Raw genomic sequence first — 22,946 nt, 5'->3', positions numbered from 1 at the left:
CAATCTGAATGTAAACGTACCTGTTTAAAATGACAGAGGTTCTGAGGCGACCTATTCTATCCACATTTACTGGATATGAGCAATCGCATGCTCTGATTGGCTACTCGACTACTAGGATATCAGCTCATATACCGTGAGTAGAAAAAAAACAAAATGGCGGAGCGTGCTGCTGAACCAACCAAGGACGAAATAAAAACTCTACTCGAAAACAAAACCCCCAAAAAATGCAAAAAAAAAAAAGCGCAATAAAATATGGAATAAAAATATTTGATGATAAGAACTTTTTTATTTTTCAATAATAATTATTATCGCATTTTTCACAAATTGCTCCTGTCATTCCACCGGTTTGTTTACATTCTAAGTGGAAATGTACAACCCCGATTCCAAAAAAGTTGGGACAAAGTACAAATTGTAAATAAAAACGGAATGCAATGATGTGGAAGTTTCAAAATTCCATATTTTATTCAGAATAGAACATAGATGACATATCAAATGTTTAAACTGAGAAAATGTATCATTTAAAGAGAAAAATTAGGTGATTTTAAATTTCATGACAACAACACATCTCGGGCGGCACGGTGGTGTAGTGGTTAGCGCTGTCGCCTCACAGCAAGAAGGTCCGGGTTCGAGCCCCGTGGCCGGCGAGGGCCTTTCTGTGCGGAGTTTGCATGTTCTCCCCGTGTCCACGTGGGTTTCCTCCGGGTGCTCCGGTTTCCCCCACAGTCCAAAGACATGCAGGTTAGGTTAACTGGTGACTCTAAATTGACCGTAGGTGTGAATGTGAGTGTGAATGGTTGTCTGTGTCTATGTGTCAGCCCTGTGATGACCTGGCGACTTGTCCAGGGTGTACCCCGCCTTTCGCCCGTAGTCAGCTGGGATAGGCTCCAGCTTCCCTGTGACCCTGTAGAACAGGATAAAGCGGCTAGAGATAATGAGATGAGACAACACATCTCAAAAAAGTTGGGACAAGGCCATGTTTCCCACTGTGAGACATCCCCTTTTCTCTTTACAACAGTCTGTAAACGTCTGGGGACTGAGGAGACAAGTTGCTCAAGTTTAGGGATAGGAATGTTAACCCATTCTTGTCTAATGTAGGATTCTAGTTGCTCAGCTGTCTTCGGTCTTTTTTGTCGTATCTTCCATTTTATGATGCCCCAAATGTTTTCTATGGGTGAAAGATCTGGACTGCAGGCTGGCCAGTTCAGTACCCGGACCCTTCTTCTACGCAGCCATGATGCTGTAATTGATGCAGTATGTGGTTTGGCATTGTCATGTTGGAAAATGCAAGGTCTTCCCTGAAAGAGACGTCGTCTGGATGGGAGCATATGTTGCTCTAGAACCTGGATATACCTTTCAGCATTGATGGTGTCTTTCCAGATGTGTAAGCTGCCCATGCCACACGCACTAATGCAACCCCATACCATCAGAGATGCAGGCTTCTGAACTGAGCGCTGATAACAACTTGGGTCGTCCTTCTTCTCTTTAGTCCGAATGACACGGCGTCCCTGATTTCCATAAAGAACTTCAAATTTTGATTCATCTGACCACAGAACAGTTTTCCACTTTGCCACAGTCCATTTTAAATGAGCCTTGGCCCAGAGAAGACGTCTGCGCTTCTGGATCATGTTTAGATACGGCTTCTTCTTTGAACTATGGAGTTTTAGCTGGCAACGGCGGAAAGCACGGTGAATTGTGTTCACAGATAATGTTCTCTGGAAATATTCCTGAGCCCATTTTGTGATTTCCAATACAGAAGCATGCCTGTATGTGATGCAGTGCCGTCTAAGGGCCCGAAGATCACAGGCACCCAGTATGGTTTTCCGGCCTTGACCCTTACGCACAGAGATTCTTCCAGATTCTCTGAATCTTTTGATGATATTATGCACTGTAGATGATGATATGTTCAAACTCTTTGCAATTTTACACTGCCGAACTCCTTTCTGATATTGCTCCACTATTTGTCGGCGCAGAATTAGGGGGATTGGTGATCCTCTTCCCATCTTTACTTCTGAGAGCCGCTGCCACTCCAAGATGCTCTTTTTATACCCAGTCATGTTAATGACCTATTGCCAATTGACCTAATGAGTTGCAATTTGGTCCTCCAGCTGTTCCTTTTTTGTACCTTTAACTTTTCCAGTCTCTTATTGCCCCTGTCCCAACTTTTTTGAGATGTGTTGCTGTCATGAAATTTCAAATGAGCCAATATTTGGCATGAAATTTCAAAATGTCTCACTTTCGACATTTGATATGTTGTCTATGTTCTACTGTGAATACAATATCAGTTTTTGAGATTTGTAAATTATTGCATTCCATTTTTATTTACAATTTGTACTTTGTCCCAACTTTTTTGGAATCGGGGTTGTATATGAAATAATATGATTTTGTCGGACTTTTTGTATGAAGTTTTTATTTATCAAATTTGAAAAAAATTGCTCTGTTTCTCAAAATCTAGGGAATGTGGATAGAATAAAACATTTATTCCACGAAATCGAGTCGTACATGACTTCTAGCCGACTTGGGGCTATGTGCCTTGTCGGCTGTCAGCTCATGTACGACTCGATTTTGTGGAATAACTAATATATAATGTGGACCAAATGAATATAATGAGCCCAGGAGGCAACAAACTTAAGTATTTCATGGACACACATTATGTTGTAGCCACAAATTGTGTCCCTGGAAGATCTCCATCAAACAACATTTGATCTTAAACCCCCATGTTTATCATGTGGCCAAAAAGGAGTCTGAGCCATTTCCTGGAGTTGTTATTTTTGTTGATTTATTCATCTTCACTGACAGTTTTATCCTGGTCAGGGTGGTTATGGATTAAGATCCTATTCCAGGAACACTGGCTGTGAAGTAGGAATGCAGCCTGGATGTGACACCAACCCATCACAGCTCATCATGCACACACACACACGCACATTCACACCCCGGGGAAATTTAACACAGCTAATCCTCTCACCTCCATTTTTTAAGTTGGAGGACAACCGACAGACAACCAGGAGGGAACCCATACAGACAATCCACACAAACAGTAACCCAAGCTCAGGATCGACCCAGGGACCCTGGAGCTGTGAGGCAGCACCACTAACTGCTGCACCACTCATATAAGTAACAATAGACTTTTTTTAAATGTCGGAGGAGAGATTGGAGATTTATGGACGGAATGGCTAAAAAGCAGTGATGCAGTTACCAGAGCGATATTGTGGTTCCACCCAGTATGTGGATTGACCTTCACCATATTGCTCAGCTTTGTTCCTGATATGTCTCATACATGTTATATGTCTCACACTACACAGCTGATTCCTGGTCATTTCAAACATCAGTTAAAATCAGAGCTAAAATTGGTAATTTCACTCTTAAACCAGTGGGTTCTTTGAGTGGTTAATGGTTCTGGCGTGCCAAAGGAAAGTTCTCTGTTCTAAATGCACATTAGACAAAAATATTGTCTCAGAGAGATAACAAGAACAGCCCTTTGGTTGTTCTAGAGTGCTAGATGTTAGTTTTGGCAAGAGTGCAAATGATGATATGATGTGAAATCCATCAATCCATTATCCGTAACCGCTTATCCTGTACAGGGTCGCAGGCAAGCTGGAGCCTATCCCAGCTGACTATGGGCAAGAGGCGGGGTACACCCTGGACAAGTCACCAGATCATCACAGGGCTGACACACAGAGACAAACAACCATTCATACATATTCACACCTAGAGTCAAATGAGTGCCACCAATGAACCTAACCTGCATGTCTTTGGACTGTGGGGGAAACCAGAGCACCCGGAGGAAACCCACGCGGACACGGGGAGAACATGCAAACTCCACACAGAAAGGCCCCCATTGGCCACTGGGCTCGAACCCAGAACCTTCTTGCTGTGAGGTGACAGTGCTAACCACTACACCACCGTGCCACCCTGATGTGAAATCCAAAAAGCCCCAATCCTAGCCATCTCTCCCTATCATATGACAGCTCCCAGCTGGGGAGGATGAAGGGTAACATATTCTTCCTCCAAGACACGTGCAGCCAACCCACCCCATTCTGAAAAAAAAAAAACCCCAAACAAATAAATAAAAAACAACAACCCAGCAACTATAGCAACCAAAGGATGGAGGATGTCAACAACAAGTACTAAAATGGTACCCAGAACTCTTAACTGTTCAAAGAACCCATTCTTCCAAAACCAAAATTGATCCAAGTTTTTCCAATGCACGTTCTATATTAATTAAATACACTTTTAATAAAAAAGATTAAATCTAACCCTCTCACATTTGTCAGTTTGTGCATCTGGAGGAACCTAAAGGTTCTATGTAGAACCCTATGACAGATGGAACCACTGACCATCACAAGATCCACTGAGAACCCTTTCTTTCTGTACCAGATGTGTCCTCTGAAGTGCTTCTCAATTATTTCAGTGATGTTAACATAAATAAAAGCTTTTAAAAAAAATATCACTAGCACATCTTTAACCACAAATTAATTGAAATTTTTGTGACATTACACCTCTGAATTAAACTTCTATTCCTGTTGATCCTAGGACCGAGAAGGAGACTGGAACCTCGTTATGATGGTTGCCATGGTAGCAGCAGCCGTTTTGCTCGTACCCAGTTTGACCCGAGCGTTTGCTTGAATCTGGACAGGAAATGACCTCGAACAGGTCAAGGTCTCATATTCACTTGCTTGCTTTACCCTTTCTGATACACGTTCATGGATGCACACACACACACACACACACACACACACACACACACACACACACACACAACTGCCATAATCATATCTATGGACTTCTGCTGAAACAGACTGTACATTCTTAGTGGAGAAAATATCATCATCATCATCATCATCATCAAACTGACATGTCCTGATTTTGTTTCTTGCTTCCGACTGTATGCACTTTCACCCTCGAATCCATTCCTCTCTCATCACTCCTGCTTTGGATACAGTCTCCGGCTTTAGACGTGCTGCTTTTAAGATGTGCTGTGACAGCATGTGATATGTGCTACTCAACCTCTTCCAGCTGTATGTCACTTTTCAAATATTAGCAAGAATTTTTCAATGACGTTTTATGTTTAGCTAATGACAACACAAGAGCAATGTTCTAAAGCATGCATTAGACAGTTTAACCAGCACCAATGTTAAAAGTAAATGTTCTATACCTAACTGTGGGATCACTCAGTTTGCAAGGTTTCAAGTATTTTTCGTTTCCGTCACAGCTCAAAAGGATGGTCGTTATGGAGGTAAAATAATTCTAGCAGCAAGAGATGAGACTGGGATTATGATAAACTAATATTCATTGAGAAACTCAATTAACCGTGAACCACTATACAGTTATTACACTGACAGTATACTATTGTATGACACACTACTAACTAAACTGCTAACAATGATGGTCATAACCATTTTAGGTTGAATAGATATTTTTGTATATATATGTGTGTGTGTGTGTGTGTGTGTGTAATCAATATGACTTGATGTAATAAGTTTAAACAGTCCAGCATATATAGTACAAGAGAATGTTATTTTTGTACAAATATGAAACATAGTGAATATACTGTAAGAACATTCCTTGTGTGATATCATCTACCTTTCAGAGAATCACATTTCAGAGCAAATATTCCTCTCAAGTAATGAATACAGTGCAGCTCACAAGCATCATTGTTTTGGCTCTGCATACCACTCGAGCGAATTGAAAAAGAAAAACAAAGAAGAAAAAAAAAAACATCCAGATAGCGAATTTTAAATATATCAGGGGACCGTAAGCATGTGTTCAGTTGGATACTCGTGCCATCGCATCATTCTTTCCTGCCCAAAGGAGCTGAGAAAAGGTCCAGAACTGGCTGTAGATATGATATTAGACGTTAGTATATCTGGAGTCTGTTATTTACCAATGTGAGAACCAAAGAAATGTCGAGAAATGTCAATACTTGTTAGGTAAACCTGCAGAATAAATTAATCAGAGCATGAACGCAATATTAAGTGTCTCAGAATCAGCTGCTTGGCAGCAGTATTTCACAAATACAACAAAGACTGCTATCAAGAGATGTGTAGCACTAATACAGTACTTTTTCCCTCAAATATGCAGCTTCAAAAAGGTTCCTCAAGAGCTTATTTGGTGGAACGTCTTTTTTTTTTCTTCAAATAAATAAATGGTACAATTTCTGTTCAGAAATTTATCACAGACTGACTTTATTTGGTGAATTATACCTAATAATAATTCGTTTATTCATTTGTCTTCTGTAACGGCTTCATCCTGGTCAGGGTCACGGTGGATCCAGAGACAACCCGTGAATACTGGGCATGAGGTGGGAGTATGCCCTGAATGCTACACCAGTCCATCACAGGGCACCATACACACACTCATTCATACCTAGGGGGAAATTTGCGTAGCTGTTCTACCTACTGGCATGTTTTGGAAGGTGGGAAGAAATGAGAAAACCTGGAGGAAACCCACATAGGAATGGAGAAGATGTAAAAAAAAAAACACCCTCCATAGAGACAGTAACCTACAGTAAATTCTGGATTGAACGGGATTCCTGGAGCTGGTAAGGCAGCAATGCTACCCACTGCACCACCATGCTGCGCTTATATATGAAGGGACCTTTAAAGATTCTACGGAGACATGAGCTGAATATCAGGTGTCTCACAATCAACTGCTTGGCGACATCGTTTCATCTGATTATTTGCACTTCTGGCTCGATGTTAACTCTGTTTTTTTGTTGGCGTTGTATTTGTATTCTGAACGACAATAAAGATGAATCGAATACATTTTTTTAAAAACCTGCCGTTAAGAAGAATTAACTTGTTTTACCTTTTTCCAGGCGACAAAATTGAATCTTCTTGTTGACTCAAATCTCATTAATCATGCACTACATGTATTGGAGACTAGATGGCCAATACTGCGATGCTTTACCAAAAAGGCCTGGTAATGCATCACAAGTGAAAATCATTAACAAGACTGTCAATGACGGTGTAGCTCACTCTGACCCTGTCTAGTCCAGAAGGAATGATCTAAACTGGGCTACCTTGAGCAATAAATGTTGCAATACACTATATACACTATATACAAGCTATATATCGAAGCTATATACACCCTAGGAATACCGACCTATTTGCCAGAAAGAATCCAAAATGGTGAGGAATTGACCGAGGAGAGGTGATTTTTGTTCAACTGCTCATTAAAGCTTAATTAGTCCATAACTTCATTAATAATTGTAATTAAGCAAATCTGGATAGAAGTTCTATGCACCCTAGGTACCCCATCTTCATGCCAGAAAGAATCAAAATTGGTAAAGAATTGATGGAGAAGAAGTGATTTGTGTGGAAACTGCTTGTTAGGGATTGATTAATTACTCCATATCTTCATTATTAATTGCAATTATGCAAATTTGGATAGAAGCTATATATGCACCCCAGGCAGACCTACCTTCCTTCCAAAAAGAATAAAAATCGGTGAAGAATTGAGAGAGAAGAAGCAATTTTTGTGGAATGTACATGATGCTGGACGGACAACACATGATGGCATTCTGCATGTTCATCTTCTTCATGTGGATCTCATTTGGACCTCCTAAAACATGCCAACAGATTGAAGGGTTAAACTGAAATGCCCCTTGGTGTAAATGAGTGGTATATATATATATATATATATATATATATATATATATATATATATATATATATATATATATATACACACACAACCCCGATGCCAAAAAAGTTGGGACAAAGTACAAATTGTAACTAAAAATGGAATGCAATAATTTACAAATCTCAAAAACTGATATTGTATTCACAATAGAACATAGACAACATATCAAATGTCGAAAGTGAGACATTTTGAAATTTCATGCCAAATATTGGCTCATTTGAAATTTCATGACAGCAACACATCTCAAAAAAGTTGGGACAGGGGCAATAAGAGGCTGGAAAAGTTAAAGGTACAAAAAAGGAACAGCTGGAGGACCAAATTGCAACTCATTAGGTCAATTGGCAATAGGTCATTAATATGACTGGGTATAAAAAGAGCATCTTGGAGTGGCAGCGGCTCTCAGAAGTAAAGATGGGAAGAGGATCACCAATCCCCCTAATTCTGCGCCGACAAATAGTGGAGCAATATCAGAAAGGAGCTCGACAGTGTAAAATTGCAAAGAGTTTGAACATATCATCATCTACAGTGCATAATATCATCAAAAGATTCAGAGAATCTGGAAGAATCTTTGTGTGTAAGGGTCAAGGCCGGAAAACCATACTGGGTGCCCGTGATCTTCGGGCCCTTAGACGGCACTGCATCACATACAGGCATGCTTCTGTATTAGAAATCACAAAATGGGCTCAGGAATATTTCCAGAGAACATTATCTGTGAACACAATTCACCGTGCCATCCGCCGTTGCCAGCTAAAACTCTATAGTTCAAAGAAGAAGCCGTATCTAAACACGATCCAGAAGCGCAGACGTCTTCTCTGGGCCAAGGCTCATTTAAAATGGACTGTGGCAAAGTGGAAAACTGTTCTGTGGTCAGACGAATCAAACTGTGAAGTTCTTTATGGAAATCAGGGACGCCGTGTCATTCGGACTAAAGAGGAGAAGGACGACCCAAGTTATCAGCGCTCAGTTCAGAAGCCTGCATCTCTGATGGTATGGGGTTGCATTAGTGCGTGTGGCATGGGCAGCTTACACATCTGGAAAGACACCATCAATGCTGAAAGGTATATCCAGGTTCTAGAGCAACATATGCTCCCATCCAGATGACGTCTCTTTCAGGGAAGACCTTGCATTTTCCAACATGACAATGCCAAACCACATACTGCATCAATTACAGCATCATGGCTGCGTAGAAGAAGGGTCCGGGTACTGAACTGGCCAGCCTGCAGTCCAGATCTTTCACCCATAGAAAACATTTGGCGCATCATAAAACGGAAGATATGACAAAAAAGACCGAAGACAGTTGAGCAACTAGAATCCTACATTAGACAAGAATGGGTTAACATTCCTATCCCTAAACTTGAGCAACTTGTCTCCTCAGTCCCCAGACGTTTACAGACTGTTGTAAAGAGAAAAGGGGATGTCTCACAGTGGTAAACATGGCCTTGTCCCAACTTTTTTGAGATGTGTTGTTGTCATGAAATTTAAAATCACCTAATTTTTCTCTTTAAATGATACATTTTCTCAGTTTAAACATTTGATATGTCATCTATGTTCTATTCTGAATAAAATATGGAATTTTGAAACTTCCACATCATTGCATTCCGTTTTTATTTACAATTTGTACTTTGTCCCAACTTTTTTGGAATCGGGGTTGTGTGTGTGTATATATATATATATGGGCGGCACGGTGGTGTAGTTGTTAGCGCTGTCACCTCACAGCAAGAAGGTCCGGGTTCGAGCCCCGTGGCTGGCAAGGGCCTTTCTGTGCGGAGTTTGCATGTTCTCCCCGTGTCCGCGTGGGTTTCCTCCGGGTGCTCTGGTTTCCCCCACAGTCCAAAGACATGCAGGTTAGGTTAACTGGTGACTCTAAATTGACCATAGGTGTGAATGTGAGTGTGAATGGTTGTCTATGTGTCAGCCCTGTGATGACCTGGCGACTTGTCCAGGGTGTAACCCGCCTTTCGCCCGTAGTCAGCTGGGATAGGCTCCAGCTTGCCTGCGACCCTGTAGAAGGGGGAGGGGGATTGTAATGGTGTCCCATCCATGGTGTATCACAGCATACCCAGGATAAGCCTTGGATTTACTGCAAATCTAATTCGTCCGTTACTTGTTTTCCCCTGAAATGTGAGATGATGCTTGAAATCTGTACAGATGCCTTTATGATTCTCACATTCAGAGTCAAAGGTCAGAGCCAAAACATAAATTTGAAAGAAATATTAACATTTTTTTTTTGCATGGACAAGACAAAATGTGTAGCATAAATACAGTAGCTTTATCTAAAGTATGCAGCTTCACTTCGAAAAAAAATATTCCTCAAGAGTTCTTTGGATGGCTCAGAGTTTTTGTCCTTTATAGAGCTTCCGAGTGAAAAAAAAAAACCCAAAACAAAACAAAAAAACTTTGTAGATCCTTTAATGGGTCTCCAAGAAGGATGGACCAAAGAACTAAGTGTTCTGAGAACTTCTAAAAGTGAAGGTACACTTTACAAATGATGCAATTTCTGTTCAAAAATGTATTTTGTCTAAAAATTGTCCTCAATGAATTATACTTGAGAAGAATAATCTTTGTGTGTTGTGCAATGAATGATCTTATTACCCCCTGTACAGTCTTATAAAACATAGAGGCAGTGGTGACTTTGTGGCAGTTGGGCAATTAATTGGAAGTTGTGAGTTCAAATCCCTTGTTCCGCCAAGAGTCCATTGTTGGGTCCTTGAGCAATGTCTTTAATGCTCAAATTTTCCATTGTGTCATGTCTCAGTTGTGAGTGAAGTTGAATTAAAAACATCAATCAAACATTAAATCCCAAAAGTTTCTTTGTTGGTTCCTACAACTGAGATTTCTCCTTTTAGAGAGAAGTAGAACACTTTAGGAAGCTAAATAACGCGTAACTACTCAATGAAATCTTGAATGATTTTTTTTCCCCCTCCAACAATCCAGGGTTAATAAACAAGGCTGAGTTTCCCAAAAGCATTACATCATGAACGTCATCATTAATTGATAGGACGAGCAGCACATTGTACACTATCTCTCTCCCATTTCAAATGATCTTTACTTTGTGATTCTTTTTGGAAACTCAGGCCTGGTAGTTTTATCTTAAAAGCACAACATGGTGTATAAACACCACCTTTAAGCAACCTTGTGCTAAATTGAACACAGTGATTGTATTTTTAAGTGTGATACATTATTGAGAGTGTTTCATATCACCATATAGTATATAAACAATTATCTGTACATGCCTACTGCTACCAGTGTTATAAATAGAAGATATTACACAGTCGCATGAAGATATATTATATGAACACATCCGCAAAAAAATATACACAAGTTATTCAAAAGAATTTTAATTTTGAACTGGTTCGCTATTTTGACAACACATGTCCAGTCAGTGGGAAAACACTGGGAGTGACAGCATCAGAGTGAAATATCATGAATTGCTATACATACAGGACATTTTTTCGATGGAATAAAAACATGTGTTCTGTTCCCTTCTAGTGGGTTTCATTGATTTGGTTTGATAGCATGCAATATTGTTAGCATATCGCTTATCCTACATGTATTACGTCACTCTACCCAATGGAGAACGAGCGTTGAATATGGTTTATGATACTGCATGGTTGTCAAGACAACATGACGTCACATGTCGGAGCTGATGCGAATATCCAATGAGAGTTTTCTGCTGCGCATGCACAGAATCATTTCTTTATTCACCGGGAAAGAGAAAGACGCGTTGAAAGGCTACTGAAACTTCATTAGATATTCTTCATGCATATTTACAAGAGAAAAACATACCAACGGACATCGAAAAACTGGAAAAGAGACACATTGGAGACATAAAACTTCCACGCTAGCGAGCGACTGTGACAATTTGTAAACAAACATGGCCGTCAGGTTTGCTTCGTGAAATACGGAAGATTTTGAGAGAATTTTGAAAGAGAAGGACGCATTGAAGACCTGAATGGAATGTGTATGGATAATAATAATAATAATAATGATAATAATAATGGCTTTTTTTCATGGTACATCATACGTATATATTCCATTCAGCTAGCTAGCTGAATGGAATATATCTGATATACCACTCAACACCAGCCAATATTATTTAATTATGTCGGTCAGATCTGCGATGGATTTCATATGAAAAATGTGAGATTTTCAGCACAGGAAGATAAACTTCATGTCGTTTTAAGTTGTAATGGATGGTATTGTTTCTCGGTAAAATGAGAAGCTGCTTCACTTCATGGAGGAGGGAAAAAAGGGAAGGACTGTTTATAACACAAGCGTTAACAGAAACTAACTGATTAAATACAACTAAACTGTTTTTTTTTTAAATGATGGCAAATTGGTCATGAAACTCCAAAAAAAAAAGGATAATCAACTTCATGGTGGTAACAGCAATGTAATGTAATGTAATGTTTAGCTTAATTAATTTACTTCTCAAGAAATTCATCACTAAACCCTTTCACGCAGTACAAGTTACCCAAACGTAACTGACCAACATGCGATCCTCATCCAACTGCGAACGAAACGCTCACAATTCTGACATGTAGCTGAAGAACATGAAGGCACATCAGATCCTTTTTTGTGCCACTTTTGTAACACTAAAACACTGGTAGAGAACCGATAAGATAAAATTAAATCAGGTGTGTTTCTCCCGTCCATGGCTTATCTACATTGTGCCTATAGGTTGTTATACAGTGCTGTCTTCCAGATTCCCATCTTTAGACCTCGATGCTAGCGCAGCTGAACGTGTCCTGATCTGCTAACAGTCTGACTTTATAATGCATGCGACACAGTAGTTCTTTTCGATCAGAAAATGTGCTCATTTGTACCGTATTTTAAATAATATTAATAGGTATGCAGCTTTGGTGAGATATACTGTGAACACGAAGCCTTCAAATCTAAAGCAGCAGCAGAAATATTTGGGATTTTATATCTCTTTTTTGTAATAAATTGAACACAGATGAGAGTCTGCAGTAAACTGAATGTGTTTGCACGTTTCTCATTGTCGAAGCGCTTGCAGTGTAGATTTTTTTTCCCTATAAAATCATCAGACACAGCATGAGTCGATTTGCATTTTCTGAAAATGTTGCAATGATGACAGTTACTTATTTTTGACTAATTTGTTTTATTTACAAGGTGTAATTAGTGTATTCTCTGTTCTGTATTGTCAAAAGTTTTCGACTTGGATCTCGAAATTTAATGGCCATCCATCCATCCATCCATCCATCCATTCCCCTGAGTTTTAGATATTAAAAAGGTATGTGTGTACGACAATTTCAAAAGCACTGGGCATTTATTTATCTTCATTTATGCTGCACTTAACTCAGTCCCGTAACTCAGAAACCCCCATCCTCAACTCGGAAAGCCAGGAAGGCCTCCTCAACCCGGAGTTCAACGTGTGACCTCATATCAACATAGCTGTTCACAGCATCATCAGTAAACAAAGCAGCACTTTTTAAAATGAGTTATACTGTACATACTAATATTTGTTTCAGATCAATTAATATACAGACGTTTTAGCTCGTTAAATCGATAACATTGACTATTCGGTTCACTGTTTTGAGGAGGAAAATATAAATATACATCACATATCATTAATGTTAGCTAGATAGATTGTTGCTAACAAAAGACCGAAGTGGTTGTGTCCATGTTTTTCTCACTTTGTAGCTTGAATGCATGCAAGTTGAAAATGATGGACTGTAATTCCAAACTTCCTGCTTCTAAGTTCTAAGTTAAGAACACACCCTGAGGTCTATATACAATCTGTAGAGTTCATAGGGTCGCCAGAGTGAAGCCATCTGGCTGCCATCTTACCACTCGTATCACGTGTATTTGGTTTATGTGTTAAACCGTCGTATCCGATCAAACTTGCCCCAAGAGAAGTATCTCCTGAGTTTTTTTCCTTTCATTACCTCCTTTTATTTTCTCAACTTTACCCACATTCCTTACATATCTTTATAGTGCTCTCCTTCACTGTTATTGTTTTTTCCCTTTTCCAGTTGCCTCTGATCATTTTTTGAACGCCTTTTTTACTACTATAATTATTTCAATGGAGATTATTTTAGTTGTTCTCTTATACAGTGTATCTTTCTCTTTCATATATTTCTTCTATCTATCTATCTATCTATCTATCTATCTATCTATCTATCTATTATACCAACACAAAGGCTGTACAATACTTCCTTTCTATTTAGGACAGTTGCTGAAACAGGATTATTTTGTTTGGATTGATGTTATTTGCCACAGTCATGTCTTAACAGGGGGCGGCACGGTGGTGTAGTGGTTAGCGCTGTCGCCTCACAGCAAGAAGGTCCGGGTTCGAGCCCCGTGACCGGCGAGGGCCTTTCTGTGCGGAGTTTGCATGTTCTCCCCGTGTCCACGTGGGTTTCCTCCGGGTGCTCCGGTTTCCCCCACAGTCCAAAGACATGCAGGTTAGGTTAACTGGTGACTCTAAATTGACCGTAGGTGTGAATGTGAGTGTGAATGGTTGTCTGTGTCTATGTGTCAGCCCTGTGATGACCTGGCGACTTGTCCAGGGTGTACCCCGCCTTTCGCCCGTAGTCAGCTGGGATAGGCTCCAGCTTGCCTGCGACCCTGTAGAAGGATAAAGCGGCTAGAGATAATGAGATGAGATGAGATGTCTTAACAGTATTTGTTGGTCAGATAGATACATAGATAGATAGATAGGAAGAAGAAATATATGAAAGAGAAAGATGCACTGGGGGCGGCACGGTGGTGTAGTGGTTAGCGCTGTCACCTCACAGCAAGAAGGTCCTGGGTTCGAGCCCCGGGGCCGGCGAGGGCCTTTCTGTGTGGAGTTTGCATGTTGTCCGCGTGGGTTTCCTCCGGGTGCTCCGGTTTCCCCCACAGTCCAAAGACATGCAGGTTAGGTTAACTGGTGACTCTAAATTGACCGTAGGTGTGAATGTGGGTGTGAATGGTTGTCTGTGTCTATGTGTCAGCCCTGTGATGACCTGGCGACTTGTCCAGGGTGCACCCCGCCTTTCGCCCGTAGTCAGCTGGGATAGGCTCCAGCTCGCCTGCGACCCTGTAGAAGGATAAAGTGGCTAGAGATAATGAATGAGAAAGATGCACTGTCGAAGAGAAAAACTGAAATAATCTCATCTCATCTCATTATCTCTAGCCGCTTTATCCTTCTACAGGGTCGCAGGCAAGCTGGAGCCTATCACAGCTGACTACGGGCGAAAGGCGGGGTACACCCTGGACAAGTCGCCAGGTCATCACAGGGCTGACACATAGACACAGACAACCATTCACACTCACATTCACACCTACGGTCAATTTAGAGTCACCAGTTAACCTAACCTGCATGTCTTTGGACTGTGGGGGAAACCGGAGCACCCGGAGGAAACCCACGCGGACACGGGGAGAACATGCAAACTCCACACAGAAAGGCCCTCGCCGGACCCGGGGTTCGAACCCAGGACCTTCTTGCTGTGAGGCGACAGCGCTAACCACTACACCACCGTGCCGCCCTACTGAAATAATCACCATTGAAATAATTATAGTAGTGAAAGAGCTGTTAAAAAAAATGACCAGAGACTGCAAAAGGAAAAAAAAACAATAACAGTGAAGGGGAGCGCTATAAAGATATGTAAGGAATGGGGGTAAAGTTGAGAAAATAAGAGGAGGTAATAAAAGGGAAAAAAGTCAGGAGATACTTTTCTTGAGGCAAATTTGATCGGATATGACGGTTTAACACATGAGCCAAATTGCTGGGTTTCACGTGACGTCACATCCGCCTCATTAGTTATTCAAAACTTTAGCTGGTGGTCTACCAAAGCTCAGTTGACAAAGCATTTGTACAGAGAAGGTGCATTGCTTGCATGAATAATGCCTTATGCTTGCGTTGTTTTAGGTTGTTCGAATCGATCAAACCATGAAACTGATAAAAGTTTCTTCAGGGTTCCCCGTAAACTAATAATAACGGGTGAACGAACACAGGATTTCACAAAAAACGTTGAGAAAGATGGCTTTTGAACCTCTCACTGAAATCGAAGGGAGCAGAGTCGAAGCATACTCGAGTTTGCAGGTGAAAGGTTTGTATTTCCCTCTCAGCTCTGTCCTTAGTGTTTTCCAAGTACTTTTCTTGCTATGTGTCGTTATTTTACGGTACTTTTTTTAGTCACGAAGCGCTAAAGTCCCCAGCTGTTTCTTTGTTTACTCCTCACAAAGTCCATATGCATGAAGATCGCGACAAAATTCTTACCCAGCCGTACAGTTACAATGCGCCGTGATCACTTCTCCATCTTGTTTAACTAAGATCCAGGTCTTTAAAGGGGTTTCTGATGATCTTTGTGAATGATTTAGCTGAGAGATAAGAGCCAACACAAGTGAGAATCAAGCCAACTGTTGTTTGTTTACACTTCAAGTTGCAGCGCTTCGTTGTAAAGATGCGAATGAAAAGCTTAAAAAAAACATACTTACGCGGGCAAAAACAATACAGGGTTCATTGGGCAGTGATTTGATAGCAAGGTCCTTTACCCAGCCACATACAAAAAAAAGTTGTAAGCCTCCATACTCTTCCATCTGTTTTGCGATGTAGAAGGACGTCTGCAACACCAGATAGTTCGAGATGTCGGGGAACTCGACTGAAGGGTAGTTTTCGAGATCGTATGACAAATCCTTCTTTCCCAGACTGTAGGGGTCGATTCCACTGCACATACCATAGCAATCTTCTGAATATATCTAAAGTGAGCAGTGGCTTCTAGATTACGAGTATACTCTGATAAGTTATCGCTAGTTGTTTGCACTACATCAGCCATTTAGACCACCTGCTATTTCACTTCCAGTAAAACCGCTAAGAAAAGTCACGTGACTGAAACTCAGCAATACATTCGATGCAAGTGGTAAGATGGCAGCCAGATGGCTTCATTTGTCTCCACAGCGGAGAATATGCTCTCCAGATTTTATATAGAGCTCAGTGAGAACACAATATACCAAGGGCGTAACTTTGTGTTCAAAGTTGGTGGGGACATTTCCAGGCACGATACTTCCCTTCAAGGGGGGTCAGGGGGCATGGTCCCCCTGGAGAAAATTTAGAAAGATCCCATTTTAAGGCTTAATTTTGATGCATTTTGAGATGCATACTATGGCCTCACTACTTTTATGAAAACCATTTCAGGGCAGGCTGTCAATGGGTATGCAGTGAAAGGCTGGAAACATGATGGACCAAACAAATGTAGAACTGGGGGGGATCCTGCCCCAGAAAATTTTGTGAATCTTCACACATAAATAAAGCAATCTGATGCACTCTGATGGGTAAAAGGTGGTAAAATACACCTACCAAATACTCTCTTGCACACTGGTTGATTGAACATACTTTACATATGAACTATATACACATTACACATTATTACTAGATTCTGTGGAAGGACTTGTGTCCTGCAGTACAACCGCTATATGAAAAAATACACAATAAACAGTATCATCTTAAAACATTCATTGCCATCTTTTTATTGTTGATTCTAGTGTCACAAAAAAAACAATAGGGCCACCAACAATGCTCAGTCAAAACAGATACAAACTAAGGGGTAAGGGATAGCACATAAACAGGACTACTCAAAACTAAACCAGGACTATACACGAGCCAGGTCTAAACCAGAACTTCAATGTTTCAGCCAGGGCAAACACGGATCACATCAGGACTAAACCAAGGCTAAACCACAAACAAGAGCAAACTAAACTAGAATTAATATAATAATAAACTAGATTATACCTGGACTAAACCAGGATTACACCAGGTCTGGGAAGAAACAGGTGTAGCAGTTTCAACAAGGCACAAATTAATAATATAATCTTACATATAAAGGAAATCTAGGTGATTTTATAATCTGTGTAATTTGTGCAAACCACAAAATGTATTTGCAAGTCAAACAATTCAATTCAAATTATTACAAAATTTAAAACATTTAAAAAAGAAACGAACATCTCAACATTAGGGACGAACATCACAATAATGTAAAAAAAAGCCTCCAGTTTACAGTTATTTAAAAAATAATAATAATTAAAAAGAAACAAAAAAATGAAACTTCCCTTGCCCTCCATGTAAGACTATGCACCACAGTATTCATTTAAAAGTACCAAACACCTTCCTTCTCCTGTCACTTACTTCCACAAACTGCTGACAAATGTCTTTAATGTTCACATTGTCCAGTTTGGTCCAATGAGTCGTTGGTTGCTACACACATAGCAGAGAGCTGCAGGTTACAGCTCTCAAAACAGCAGCTAAGTGGCGGCAACAGCGGGGCTTGTCATTCATGGGATAAAACAGGGGAAAACAGTCGCGCGTGTCTCTAAACGTTCGGAAAAGGCGTGAAATGTTGGTGGGGACTGTCCCCTGCCCTGTCAAAGTTGGTGGGGACATGTCCCCACCTGTCCTTATTAAAGTTACGCCTGTGCAATATACTATAAGTACCAACTGAAGTACTCTGAAGTACTGCATAACACCACTAACAATTTAGTTAATTATAAAAGAATAACACATAGATTTTTTTATGTACTTATAATTAAATTGCCTTTGGTATGTATCATTGTTTTACACCACATTAATCAAGCACTTCTATTTTGTATTTGTTTAATGGATAGAAATTTTTCAGCTTTCTAGTGTTTTACCATCTTACCAACAAAGAACTTTTGGCAGAATAAATCCCCAGTACGTTAGTTTTTACTACACACATACCTGGTTAATACCTAGAATTTAGGGGATTGCAAAGGAATGCTTTATATATATATATATATATATATATATATATATATATATATATATATATATATATATATACAGTATTGTGCAAATGTCTTAGGCCCCGTATTTTTTTTCATACAAACTTTGTTATAGATTTCTATTTTATGATTTCTACATTATCGAGTCAGTACAAAAACATTTTAGAGTCCAAACATTCGTTTTCCAGCACAAAAAAAAAGAAAAAAGTTTGTATCTGAGCAGCGTTTTACATAAGAGAGCACTTTTCAGATTAAAAAAGAAAACATAATGAAGGCTACTGGGTTTTGGTGCAAAATGAAGAGGCGAGTGTGACAGTCAAAGTGTCCAGAAGAACTGTGGCTGGTTCTGGAAGACGCTCAGTAAAACCTACAGCTCATTTCCTTATGAAACTGTGCTCACTGTACCTCAGACTACTATTTTTTATAATTTTTTTTAAAGTAAAGGGTCGTCTCACACCAAATATTGACTTTGTTTCATTTATTATGGTTTATTGCTTACTGTTTATAGTATTTTTTAATGTTGAAACATTTCATTTCATTCTTTTTAAGCCATTTTTGATCTTTACATGTGTCTAAGACTTTTGCACAGTACTGTATATATTACGTTTCTTTACAATTTGATAACTTTACAACTTGAGCTGTAATCGTGATTGAAATGTAAAAGAAGGAAAATATAATCTGCAGAAAGATTCCACTCATTACTGGAGTTACTCTGTTGTGTTACAACAATATATTTGTATTAATACAATCTGTTAGAACAACACAACCATTTTTTTACTTTTGGTTTCTACACACTGGTCATTTGTGATATGTGTTCCTGAATGTTATGAATATCAGTTTTCTCAGTATTTTAGGTCCATTATCTTCCAATACACTGAAATATATTTTCTTCTATGTTGTAACGTGTAAATAAATGTGTGGTCTGAAATGGGTCTGGTTCAGTAGGACAAAAATTTAAATTATTTGGGGCAGCCATGGCCTAAAGGCTAGCGAAGCAGCCTTGGGCCCAAAGGGTTGCTGGTTCTATACCCTGGACCAGCAAGAAAAATCCATGGCTGAAGTGCCCTTGAGCAAGGCACCTAACCCCCATCTGCTCATCGTATGTCGCTCTGGATAAGAGCGTCTGTTAAATGCCTGTAATGTAATGTTTTAATCAGAAAGTGATTGAACTCTGGATGTTTTGAAATGTATATGTACGTATGTGTGACTCTGTGAAGAAGCTGTTGACTGTCTGTGTGTTCCCCATCTTCATTAAACTGTATTGTACAGTGTCTATTTGCGTAAGAAATGATCAGAACTTTATGTATTTTGGTAATCTAACTGTACATTTTGTAAATGATTTGAGAAATAAAGTAGTTTGTCCATGCAGGCTTCTTTTGTATGCTAATGACCTGTATATTATGTATTTGGAACAACACATATAATGTAGCACTCACATGGTCTATCTATCTATCTATCTATCTATCTATCTATCTATCTATCTATCTATCTATCTATCTATCTATCTATCTATCTATCCTTTATTAAAGGTGTGGACATGCAGTGTCAACCTTAAGGTTTCTAGACTGTCTCATAATTTCATTCCCATTTGTTTGGAAACAAAATACTCCACCTTTCACTAATATGTATCATTTATCTAAGAAGTAGCACTTTCTCCATACATTTTCAATTGGTTAATGGTCATTTCCTATAATTTTAAATGGTATTTTGATTGATCCAATTGGGCAACCTCTAACTTTATTGGTTTGACAAGAGGAAATTCTTATTTGTCCATGTAAATCTTGGACTGAAATCACAATATGTTGAAAATGATGTGACATTACAACATTAATCCAAATGAGATGGAAAGAAAGATGGTAGTTTTTATAAGAGGACTGCTTTTTTGTCATTTTGTAACTGGGTAACCTCACCTCACACTGAGCCTTGATAATAAAGTGCTTTAACATGAATATCCATCCATCCATTACCTGCAACTGCTTATCCTGTACAGGGCTGCAGACAAGCTGGAGCCTATCCCAGTTGGCTATGGGCGAGAGGTGGGGTACACCCTGAACAAGTCACCAGATCATCACAGGGCTGATACATACACTACCGTTCAAAAGTTTGGGGTCACTTTGAAATGTCCTTATTTTTGAAAGAAAAGCACTGTTCTTTTCAATGAAGATCACTTTAAACTAATCAGAAATCCACTTTATACATTGCTAATGTGGTAAATGACTATTCTAGCTGCAAATGTCTGGTTTTTGGTGCAATATCTCCATAGGTGTATAGAGGCCCATTTCCAGCAACTATCACTCCAGTGTTCTAATGGTACAATGTGTTTGCTCATTGCCTCAGAAGGCTAATGGATGATTAGAAAACCCTTGTACAATCATGTTAGCACAGCTGAAAACAGTTGAGCTCTTTAGAGAAGCTATAAAACTGACCTTCCTTTGAGCAGATTGAGTTTCTGGAGCATCACATTTGTGGGGTCGATTAAATGCTCAAAATGGCCAGAAAAATGTCTTGACTATATTTTCTATTCATTTTACAACTTATGGTGGTAAATAAAAGTGTGACTTTTCATGGAAAACACAAAATTGTCTGGGTGACCCCAAACTTTTGAATGGTAGTGTAGAGACAATCAACCGTTCACACTCACGGTCAATTTAGAGCCACCAATGAACCAAACCTGCATGTGTTTGGACTGTGGGGGAAACCCATGCAGACACGGGGAGAACATGCAAACTCCACACAGAAAGGCGCCCGTTGGCCACTGGGCTCAAACCCAGAACCTTCTTGCTGTGAGGCGACAGTGCTAACCACTACACCACCATGCCACTTTAAAATGAATAGTTGCTGAGAATTTTAGGAATTTATAAAGAAAGATCATTTGACCTGTACCATAAATATCCTTAATTCAGAAACAAATGCAAGTAAAAATCCACAAATTAACCATTTTTATGGCATATTTAAAAGCATTTTTAGTAAAACAGCATGAGAAAGCTACACTAGGTCAACTGGATGTGATCAGGGGTGAGTTTCCCAAAAGCATCGTAGCACAAAAGATCATCGTTAAATGGTAGCACGAGCATCAAAATGAACACTCTCTCCTAGTTAAGATGCTTTTAGTGTTAAAAGGCTTTTGGGAAACCCACCCCAGATCGGTGCAAGAAGTGGTAGTCTTTCCCAGATTTAAAAAAAAAAGAAAAACACACATCAACATAAGGCTTTATTTTTGGCATCCACATCAGATCAATTACTGTTAAAAAATGTCATATTTTCAGGGGCTGATTTTCTTCTCGCTGAGACTGTAGAGTCATGCAGTGACAGTTGTCAGGTAAGTGTACACTGTAAAAAAAAAAAATTAGTCAAGCCAACTAAAAAATGTAACGCAGCCTGCTGCCAAAGGATTTTGAGTAAACTCAACTCCGGGCCAAATAATTATGCTGACTTGCTCTTTTAAGTCGACACAGATGAGTATTTTATGTTGACCTTACTTTATTTAGCAAGTTCAGTGCATTCAAATTGTGATGTTGAAATAAATTGAAATAATCATTCCAATTAACTTCGAAAAGCAAGTTGGCACAAAAAACATTAAGTTATCCTAAATTACTCTTTTTTTTTAGGGCTTTTTCCACCTTTATTGGATAGAACAGTGTAGAGACAGGAAATGAGCAGGAGCGAGACAAGGAGGGATCAGGGAATGACCTTGGGTCGGAATCGAACCCGGGTCCCCGGATTTATGGTATGGCGCCTTATCCACCTGAGCCACAACGCCCCAAAATGTTCTTTTAAGTTCACAGAGAACTTAGAACACAGAGAATACATAGAAGAGTATTTTATGCTGAGTTGACTTGACTTGCCTTTAGAAGTTCAGTCCAACAAATTGTTTAGTTGAAATAAATTGAAATAATAATGCCAATTAACTTAGAAGAGCAAGTTGGCACATCATGGTTCTAAGTTGAGTTTACTCAAAATCCTTTGGCAGCAGGTTGCGTTACATTTTTAAGTTGGCTTGACTATTTTTTTTTTACAGTGATTTAGTGTGCATTACATTTTTTAGTTAACACAAACCTCTCAACACTTAAGTTCTACTTCACTTTGCCTATGCGCATGCGCAGTGGCATCGGTTAAGGGGCGTCAATCAGCACTTGAATATATAAGTTCACTTAACTTAATTTTCCAATTCCTATGAACTTGTGGCGAAGGAAAGGCGTCTCAACTATTTTTTTTTAGTTACTTGAACAATTAGAAGGGAAATTTGTTCATTCAACTTAGAATCCTTTTTTCACTCAACAATTTTGCAAGTTACATTTTTTACAGTGTAAGTGAAAAGAACTGATCTCCATTTGGGCTAATATTTTTCAACCTGCTTCACTGACACATCATGTCATCATGAGTGATATGGTATGAGAAGGTGCATGTGAGGGCGGCACGGTGGTGTAGTGGTTAGCGCTGTTGCCTCACAGCAAGAAGGTCCGGGTTCGAGCCCCGTGGCTGGCGAGGGCCTTTCTGTGTGGAGTTTGCATGTTCTCCCCGTGTCCGCGTGGGTTTCCTCCGGGTGCTCCGGTTTCCCCCAC

At 39.6% G+C, this 22,946-nt stretch overlaps 1 protein-coding gene across 3 annotated transcripts in view; it reads left to right on the top strand.

The window, feature by feature from the left end:
- Positions 1 to 7,612, top strand: part of ccdc136b (coiled-coil domain containing 136b) — an 85,614-nt gene extending 78,002 nt beyond the window's left edge. For 2 of the 3 annotated variants that reach the window (XM_060903689.1, XM_060903691.1), the window contains one exon: positions 4,531 to 7,612. The gene's annotated coding sequence lies outside the window, so the exon portion shown is untranslated. Of the gene's footprint in view, positions 1 to 2,976; positions 3,111 to 4,530 lie in introns of those variants that run through there. The other variant, XM_060903690.1, reaches the window with a different exon arrangement.
- The last annotated feature ends 15,334 nt before the right edge of the window (positions 7,613 to 22,946 follow it).

This window comes from Neoarius graeffei, chromosome 21 (assembly GCF_027579695.1).
Source record: "Neoarius graeffei isolate fNeoGra1 chromosome 21, fNeoGra1.pri, whole genome shotgun sequence".
NCBI classification, from domain to species: Eukaryota; Metazoa; Chordata; class Actinopteri; order Siluriformes; family Ariidae; genus Neoarius; species Neoarius graeffei.
Note: the sequence above shows the minus strand (reverse complement) of the source record. Positions and strands in the feature narration are given on the sequence as shown.